Source organism: Ictidomys tridecemlineatus, chromosome 12 (assembly GCF_052094955.1).
Source record: "Ictidomys tridecemlineatus isolate mIctTri1 chromosome 12, mIctTri1.hap1, whole genome shotgun sequence".
In the NCBI taxonomy this organism is placed as follows: domain Eukaryota; kingdom Metazoa; phylum Chordata; class Mammalia; order Rodentia; family Sciuridae; genus Ictidomys; species Ictidomys tridecemlineatus.
In genome coordinates this window covers 60,953,687-60,963,709 of record NC_135488.1, presented here as the reverse complement: position 1 = coordinate 60,963,709, position 10,023 = coordinate 60,953,687, and the positions used below count along the sequence as shown (strand labels likewise).

The 10,023-nt window shown below is 39.3% G+C and overlaps 1 pseudogene; it reads left to right on the top strand.

The window, feature by feature from the left end:
- The first annotated feature begins 7,281 nt into the window (after positions 1–7,281).
- On the top strand, positions 7,282–8,705 carry LOC101973216 (centromere protein I pseudogene; annotated as a pseudogene).
- The last annotated feature ends 1,318 nt before the right edge of the window (positions 8,706–10,023 follow it).

Genomic DNA, 10,023 nt, shown 5'->3' with positions numbered 1-10,023 from the left:
TGGCTTTTTTAAAAAATAAAGTTTGTTCCTGCTTGAGTAACTTGTGATTCTGTGCCCAGCCGGGTTGCGGCAATTGGTGGCCCGGACGGGGAACTCCCGAAGCTTAGAGGTGAGTAATATTGCTCGCCCCTGAGGGAAGGCGACAGAATGGGTGTTCTTGTTTTGATTTATTTTGTTTTTATTTCAAGTTCCCTAGCCCTAGAATTTTCTCAGGTGAACTGGGAAAAATGGTTGGCTCAAGGTTTGAAGTTATTCGGCCCTGAGAAAGAGAAAATTGATACAACCATTCTCTTCTCCGTTTTTGTTTCATTCTGTTTTGGCTTTGTTCTATCCTATCTTATTGGGTTACGTTACCTTTATAGTAGATTAGAATCTAGTAAAAAACAAACCGAAAGACTGTTAAGTAAATTGTTAGAGGTCCAGGCTATGGTAGAAAACATATTAGGTCAAGCAAAATAGAAGGTCTCTCAAGCTAGTCAGACAGAGGAAGATTTGAAGAAAGCAAGCTTAGAAGAAAAATAGCCATCAGATGGGGAGGCTGGTACTAACTCCGTTCTATCACCAGAGGGCGTAATTCAACCAACAGCTCCATCTGCAGCTGAGCAGCCCTCAACTTCCGTAGTTGATGGACGGAATCCTGAGGCAGGACCCCAAAGGTTAGCATGCCCTGTACTTGAGCAGGCAGACGGGCAACGAGTTTTCCGTGCTTTAGATTTCAAAACAATAAAGCAATTAAAGGAGGCTGTAACAACCTAGGGTCCGCAAGCACCCTTCACAATAAGTATGGTCGAATCTATTACCAACTTGGACTTGACACCAGCAGATTGGGCTAACATGTGTCGATCTGTGCTAAATGGAGGACAATATTTGTTATGGAAGGTTGCCAATGAGGAATTTTGCATTGAGACAGCTAGGTGAAATGCATCAGCCGGTTACCCTCAAAGAAATCTAGAAATGTTATTAGGAAAGGGACCTTATGAGGGTCAGAGACAGCAAATTGAATATGACCCTGGCGTATACGCACAAATTGCTGTAGATGCAGTTAGGGCATGGAAAACTTTACAGGGGCAAGGAGATTTACAAGGTCAATTATCTAAGGTAATACAAGGAACTAACAAACCTTACGCTGAATTTGTAGATAGGCTTATTCAGACAGCCTCTAGAATATTTGGAAATACAGAACAGGCAATGCCATTTATAAAACAACTGGCTTATGACCAAGCAAATCGTTGCTGCAGAGAGGTCATTAGACCATGGAGACATGAAGATTTAAACACATATATATGTAGAGACATTAATGAACAAGGGCATGTCTTAGCAGCAGTACAACAGGCTTTAGATGCCAGGCCAAAAACATGCTATAATTGTAATCAAACAGGACATTTTAAAAGGAGTTGCCCCATAGGAGGAGGGTTTAACAAAGCTAGGTATCAAAGGAATAGAATACCGGGTATTTGCCCACGATGCCATAGAGGGAGACATTGGGCTAATGAATGTCATTCTCAAACCACCATAGAGGGTATTCTGTTATCAAAAAACGGACAAGGACCAAGTGTTTACCCTCGATATTGTGGAGAAAGGTATCAGGCTCCATTGCCAAAAAATGGATTAGAGGGCCCAACGCCCCGGGGCCCAAAACCACAAATATACGGGGCAATGGAGGAACCCAGCAGCACCATCAAGGTAGTGCCCGGGACACATTATCCATTAAATCCCTCAACAGACAAACTAGAGGGAGCACAGGGTTGGACATCTGCACCTCTGCCAGAGCAGTACTAACTCCAGAGATGGGGGTTCAAATCATTCCCACAGGAATAAAAGGACCTCTTCCCCAGGGAACAGTAGGCTTATTATTGGGACGCAGCTCTTCTACACTAAAAGGACTTATGATAAGTCCTGGGGTAATTGATCTCGATTATGAGGGTGAAATAAAAATTATAGCTAGTTCTCCAAGAGGTATATCAGTAATTTCATCAGGAGATAGAATAGCACAGTTATTAATAATACCCAGCCTGCATGATAAATTTTCCAGTTGTAATGTAGAAAGAGGTTCCAAGGGATTAGCCTCCACAGGTGTGGATTGGGCTACACTGTCTTTAAATTTAGATTCTCTCCCAATGCTAAAATTAAATATTCAAGGACATGACTTTAATGGGCTGCTGGACACAAGTGCTGACCTCAGCATCATATCTCGTCAAGAATGGCCAAAACATTGGCCATTACAACAAGCCACTCAAACGCTTCAAGGCCTAGGAGTGGCAACAAATCCCCATAGAAGTGCTATGGTATTAGATTGGAGGGATCCTGAAGGATGTGAAGGAACTATACAGCCCTATGTATTAGATCATCTTCCCGTAAATTTATGGGGACGAGATGTCCTGGATCAATTAGGATTGACATTATCAAACAACATCAATCCTAACACGCCCACTACTAGGGCTAAACAAGGCTTTAGGAAAGAAGAAAAGATTAAGAGAACAAGAACAAGGTATGACAGCACCAATTCAAATAGATCAAGAAATAAATACACATGCATTGTGTTTTCAGAAAGGGCCACTGAGACAATCAAAATTACTTGGAAATCAGAAAGACCAGTGTAGGTTCCTCAGTGGACCCTGACTAAAGAAAAGATACAAGTAGCCCATGACCTGGTCAAACAACAATTAGCGGAAGGACATATACAACCTTCCGTGACTTCCCATAAGACTCCCAATTTGTCATTAAAAAGAAATCTGGTAAATGGAGATTATTACAAGATTTAAGAGCCATTAATAATGAGATGGATATTATGGGACCTGCTCAATCAGGGATTCCCCAACTGTCTGCTTTGCCAAAAACCTGGTATGTTTTAGCTATAGATATTAAAGATTATTTCTTTTCAATTCCAATTCATCCCAAGGATAGTCCACATTTTGCATTTAAATCATGAAGGTCCTGATCAGAGATATGAGTGGAAATTACTCCCTCAGGGGATGGCTAATAGTCCGACTATGTGTCAAATTTATGTTAATAAAGCAATCCAGCCACTTAGAAATCAAAATCCTGAACTACAAATATTTCACTATATGGATGATGTGTTATTGGCACATAAAGATAAAAACACATTGCTAGAATGTTATGCCACACTTACAAATTTATTAAAAAATTATAATCTAGAGATAGCAATAGATAAAGTACAATTAAATCTTCCAATTAATTATTTAGGAGTTCTATTATCCTCAACCATGGTCTGTCCACCAAAAATTCAAATACGAGTAGATCAAGTCAAATCTCTTAATGACTTTCAAAAGTTATTGGGAGACATAAATTGGATAAGGCCTTATCTAGGCATACCAACAGGAGAGGTAGGACCTATATTTGATATTCTAAAAGGTCCATGAGAACCAAATTCACCCTGCATGTTAACGCCTGAAGCAAGAAAGGCATTAAAAATCATTGAGACATATATGGAAAATATGCATTTGGATAGAATTGATATAAGTTTGCCTTTATTATTTATTGTACTACCAACAAAAAATATTCCTACAGGAGTATTTTGGCAAGAAGCTCCATTATTGTGGATACATTTATCTTATTCTCCTAACACTATTCTTACTAGATATCCTGAGGCTGTAGGACAATTAATACTCAAAGGAATAAAAGCGGCAAAGGGAGTGTTTGGAATTTCTCCCAATAAAATTATTACTCCATATACTATGGATCAAATTGATGAGTTAGCTAATGAGTTAAATACTTGGGCAATAATCATGTGTAAATCTAGTGTTTCATTTGATAATCACTTGCCATCTAATCCTTTGTTGTCTTTTTGGTCTAAGCATCCTGCAGTTTTTCCAAAAATGACAAGAAAAACACCTATCATGAATGCTCCAAATATATTCATTGATGGGTCAAACAATGGTACAGCAGCAGTAGTTACTCCTGATCAAATTTTTACATTTTTAGTACCCAAACAATCAGCTCAAAAGGTAGAGCTTAATGCAGTATTACAACCTTTTATGATGTTTAAAGATTCTGTATTTAATTTATTTTCTGATGCTATAGTATCCCTTGAAGATGCTGGTAGGATTTCAACTTCTTCTACTGTTTTCTCTTTGTTTTCTGCTATACAAAGTCTAATCTGGGACAGAAAAGATCCATTCTTTATAGGACATATCAGGGCACATACAGGATTGCCTGGAGCCCTTAGTTTGGGTAATGAACTAGCAGATAAATCTACACATGACATACATATTTTCTCCACAATAGAAGAAGCTATAAATTTTCAAAAAAGGTTTCATGTCAATGCTAATACTTTACAAAAGCGTTTTAAAATAACTAAAGAACAAGCTAGACATATAATAAAACAATGCCAAAATTGTGTGACATTTTTACCACAAGTTAATTTTGGAGTCAATCCTAGAGGACTGATACCTAACCATATTTGGCAGATGGACGTCACACACTTGCCAGAATTTGGAAAATTAAAATATTTGCATGTTACAGTTGATACTTCTTCCGGATTTTTGATGGGCTCCCTTCATGCCAGAGAAAAAACTAAAGATGTTATAGCTCATTGCTTACAAAATTTTGCCATTGTGGGCGTTCCAAAACAGTTAAAAATGGATAATGGTCCTGGTTACACTTCTACCTCTTTTAAACAATTTTGCTCTACATTTGGCATTACTCATATAACAGGAATCCCATACAATCCACAGGGACAAGGCATAGTTGAAAGAGCTCATCAAACTATTAAAATGTACTTATTAAAACAAAAGGAGGGAATCGGAAAGGGGTGTATATCCCCCAAAGATAAACTTAAAATAACCCTTTTTACTCTAAACTTTTTAAATTTGGATTCATCAGGGCTTAGTGCTGCGGAAAGACATTTGTATCCAAAAAATGTACATAAGCCTAAGGTACTTTGTAAGGATATTCTAAGAGGACAATGGAAGTGTCCAGACCCAGTGATAGTCTGGAGTCGGGGCTCTGTCTGTGTTTTTCCACAGGAGGAACAGCAGCCAATTTGGATTCCAGAGAGGTTAACCAAAACAATTTCTACAGACCAAAAGGAAGATGATTTGACTCAAATCCATAACAGCTGATATCCAGAACTCTAACTTGACTATTCTTACATCTGCGACAGTGATTAACCAGGATGCTTTTTTCAATATCTATTTTATTATTGCTTTTTCCCACATCATAAAGTTCCATTTTATTTTTGAGCTCATATAGACCTAAATTAATGTTTTTCTGATCAGTTTTATTTTTTGACTATGGAGTTCTTAAACATTGCAATGGAGATTTCACCTAGGTAAATCTACAAGGCCTTCACTATTGTCTTATGTGTTGTATGTTACGTGTGCACATTTCTGTTTTGTGTTGTATGTCTGTATGTGTGTATGTCCATATATCATATTTGAGGAGCGCTCATAAATATATGGATCCCAAAATTTTTTTTTATTATTCACTTGATTTTAATGGTTTAATTTAATTTGGGTAAACAGCTGTTGAAGATTGTTTTAATATGTGTACAAATAAGCAGATTAACAGATCTGTTTGTTTACTTTCACCTTTCCTTTTCATTATATTTAATAATTCTGTTCAGGATAATGTAAATTGTTCTAAAAATTGTTTTCTTAATACCTGTTGAAATGTTACATTTTTTTTTCTTTTAACATCATTGTCAAAATCCCTATTTTCATCCCAGTGCCGGTGAAGACAAAGATGAAACCAAACTACAACTTCTTCAATAATTATCACAACAAACTGTATAAACTGATGCATCAATGAATAATAACTCAACAAGTAATGCTCAATCACTGAGTCGATTTATTTTGGGAGGAAATGGACATATTGATAAATTCCTCCACTTTGAACTGCTTACAGACCTTGCCTGGACTATGTATCACTTGTATGCATTGTGCTCTATTTGTTGATACAGCGAATTATGGTAGTGCTGGAGTATCTTAGCTGATGTGTCACCAGTGTTACTATTTTTCCTAAGGAGCCATCAATTGACTTGATGTCGTGGCATTTCTGTATCCTCCTCCCTTCTACTAGTGATGGTCTAATTTTGGGGGCCAACTGAGGTGAGGCAAAGAACCTCACCCCCCCACCGGCACCAAGGCCAAATTTGGGGGCCAACAGAGGTGACGCAAAGAACCTCACCCCCTCCACTGGTGCATAGTCCTATCCACAGGTATGGCTATATACTGGACTGGTATTCAGTGACGGGTATGTTTCGGTTGCAGTGATATCAACCTAAGACAGGAGGCTGACACCTAGAGGTCAGTTTTCCGATGACGGGTAAGAACCATATGTTGAATTGGACATACCTAATAGGCACGGTCCCTAGCCACATTGCCTGTTGCTTAATTAAACAGAAGGGGGCAGATGCTAGGAGCCACAGCAAAGTATTATGATGCATGGCACCTTTGGTTAAGGTGACTGCCAGCTAGCCATTGAGATGATATGATTATGTTAAGATTTACATTCATATAGAAATTGGACTCCTGCTATTCACCTTGGCCTGCTACGGAATGGGACTCCTGGAGAGTTCCCATTGGTTGGGGAAGGATAGTAGGAGGGTTTTCCGGGGGAGGTCCTGGGCCCTGGTTCCGGGTGACGCAACTACATGTGTGGACCAGCTTGCTAGCTGGATGCGTACGGGGTATTGGTGGCTTTTTTCAAAAACAAAGTGTTGTTCCTGCTTGAGTGGCTTGTGATTCTGTGCCCAGCCGGGTTGCAGCAACAAATGAACAAACTCACTCTTTCCTTGAACTCCAAGGACTCTAGAGAAAATAATCAGGATCAGTTTTTCTTTGTACCAAATCCTTCACAGAAGGAACTGTGACTATATAGTGTAGTCACTTTGGATCTGTTGAATCTGTATTTGGTTACTTTTCAGAGTCCCTTGACTTGAACTGATTAATATTAGGGTTAGAAATACCAAACTCTAAATTTAGTAGAAAGATCTAGCCATTACCTATACCATCAAGTTTAGAGAACCTACTTTTGGTAGACCCTAGGAATATAAAATATACGTAAGGCACAGAGTACATGTCCACAAAAAGTGTCCAATCACTCCGGAGAGATAGAAGACATACAATAAAAAATAAATAGCATTCTCATACTACGTAAATACAAGCACTAGGAAGTTTGAGGAAACAGAGATCACTGAAGGGAGGCACTCTTTTAAATGAATCCATTCTAAGTGCTCAATAAATCCATGAAGAAAGTGGAAGAGATTTAACCTGAGTCTTAAAGAGAAGGACTTAACAGTAGACAGAAACTGCTTTAGACATGAGCAAAGAAAGAGAATGGTACTCTGCCTGGAGCTTTTCAAGAACCACAAATGCACTACATCAGGGCTGTGGCGGCTACCCATGCTGTGCATCAGAGGGGGCCCTGAGGTTGGTCTCAGCATCTCTGGCTTCACAGAGCCCCCAAGAAATGCACAGTAGCAGGCACAGTTGTGAAAGATTTAGGGAACACAAAAGAGATTCATGCTGTGGTGGGAAGGGCCTTTGCTTGTGCAGACGTTTGCCTTTCCACTGCTCATATGGGCTCATTTTGAACAACTCTCTGCTACTTCTCTATAGTAACTGTATCAAAGATGAGTTGATCTTACTGGGGCTCTATTACTGGTTGAGCAAATATTACAACAAGAATGTATTTAGTATAAAATGAAAATTTATGAACATGGAGATAAGACTTTCCCAACTTCCTGGACACTATCATCAGGGCACACAGCTTCCTACAGGAAGGGTTTGTTCCTGTCTAAGAGCCTTCCTCTGTGGAATGGCCTATGTTTTCGGTCACAATTTTTTCAGCTCCTGAGCTGGATCCCTTTTATTAGTTTCTCAGACGTAAAGACTCTTATTTTGGACCATCTAGCACAGCTCTTCTTTACATCAGCCATTTCATTCACGTGCAGTGTTCTTCACAGTCTGAAAGAGCCCCTGGAAAACTGGCTGCTGTGGCTTTCTGTGGACATTCACATGAAACCTGTGACAAGCAGTCCTCTAGAGACAACCTTGGGTAGATTCATGAACTCTGTGTCTAAACTGATTCACTATGTAGGATGGCTGTCCACTACTGCAATATCATTAGAGAGTAGCAGTACTTTCTTGTTGCGCTTCATTTGAGATTTCGATGAGAAGGTATGTGACACTATGTAAATTATGACTGCCCTTTAGTGGTACTATTTCCTCATGGGATCTTCAACTCTGCACTCCTTAGCCTGGATACCAGTATACTAAACCAGCTCTAATATATTATGCACAGGTATCGTGAAAGTTTGACTGCTGCAAAAAATGTTGGTACAAAAACTGAGTTGGTACAAAAGGCAAAATCGGACTCCTTTTTCAGCAGCAAGATCTAGCTATAAACAATTTTATCATTACTTGACAATCATGGTTGGCTGCCTGTGCACATACAAACCATTTGAGAAAGCAACATATATTGACCTTCAAATCCTAGAAAAACTTCTAGTAGTACAGTACTACGTATTTTAAATTTAGCATATTGTCCTTCTCTATTAAGCTCTGCTGCTTCCTTTTCTGGTGCAGGAAAGTCCAGAAGAAAGGACAATAAACATGAGCTCTCTTCAGGGTAGAAATGGAACTGGTATTGTGAAGAAGACTTGGTCCCAGAAACATAATGGTTGGTTTGTCTTTGTATATCCTGGTTATCACCATAATTGGCTAGACCATCCATGGAATTGATTTGGGGCACAATGAGACAACATTGACCTCAGTAATATGTGAGCAACCGTGAATATGTATTGAATATTACTGGGCTCCCAAAACAATGTCAGCACTGAGAAGGGGGCTGTAAGAAAGTCAGAAAATCTCCTGTCTTTCTGGACATCATATTCTAGTGGGCAAAGAAAGACCATACACCAACCAAACCATATCAGAGAGAGGTAAGGACTATCAAGAAAACTGAAACAAGACCAACTGATACAGGGTGACTGGGTAGTCCTTAGAATGGATGGACAGCCGTCTGGCTCAGAGACATCTTTGCCATTTTGTGCCCAGAGCCAACACTGGCTTTCATATTCTACAGAGAGGTAAGGCCCTGTCCGGTCCCCAGCAGATAGATCCCCTGCCCAGGAACACCACCTTTTGACTAGCCAGGACCCTCATGTTCCCCACCATTGAGACTGGAGTGAGGACATTCTCCTCTTCTTCAGTGTAACAGTCCAGTCCAGTGACATGAGATTTTACAGGATTCCATCATCTCAAACCAGCACCTCAACCAAATCTCTCCAGTGTGGGAATTGGCACCTAACGAGGAGGCATTCTAGCTTAAGTAGATTGAGTGGAAGCGCACTATAAAGATAAAGGAATTGGTGACAATTTTGGGTCACAAAAGTACCTGGAGGTACTGAAGGAACGAGACTTTAAATTAATTAAAATGGGAAATTCAACTTCTACTAATAAGGAGATGTATCTGACTATTCTAGACACCATAATTAATCAGAAAGAAAAATAGATAAAGAAAAATCAGTTATTACAATTTTTAACAGTTGTAGGTGAATATTGCCCTTGGTTTTGTGAACAAGAATCCCAAAATTTACTTACTTGGGAGAAACTAGGGAGGAAATTATAAAAAGTTTGCCTTTCTAATGAATTACCTGGAGGCATAGAAAATATTAAAAAAAACGTGGATGGCTCTGGAAATTTGTCTTTTTGAATATATGGGCCAGAGTTCATGGCCCCCTGAAGATCTATTGAAAGGCATTCAGAGAGCTATTGGGTCTATTCAAATGAAAAATCTGCCTGAGGCTAAGTTAATTTATTTTCCCTTGAGCCATTTAAAAACAAAGGTTCTAGGGGCTAAACTGAAAGGTAGGTATGTGACTTTAAACTTGAAAGAACAAGATCAAGGTAGTCTGCAGGAAGGTCATAGAGAGGAAACCTCCATAGTCATAGAAAGTCCTCCGGAAGAGATAGACTAGCCTCCCAGAGAGGAAAATCCAGGAGAAATTCTTAGAGAGGCACAGAGTACTTCTCCACCACGTGGCTTAGAAGCCCAATT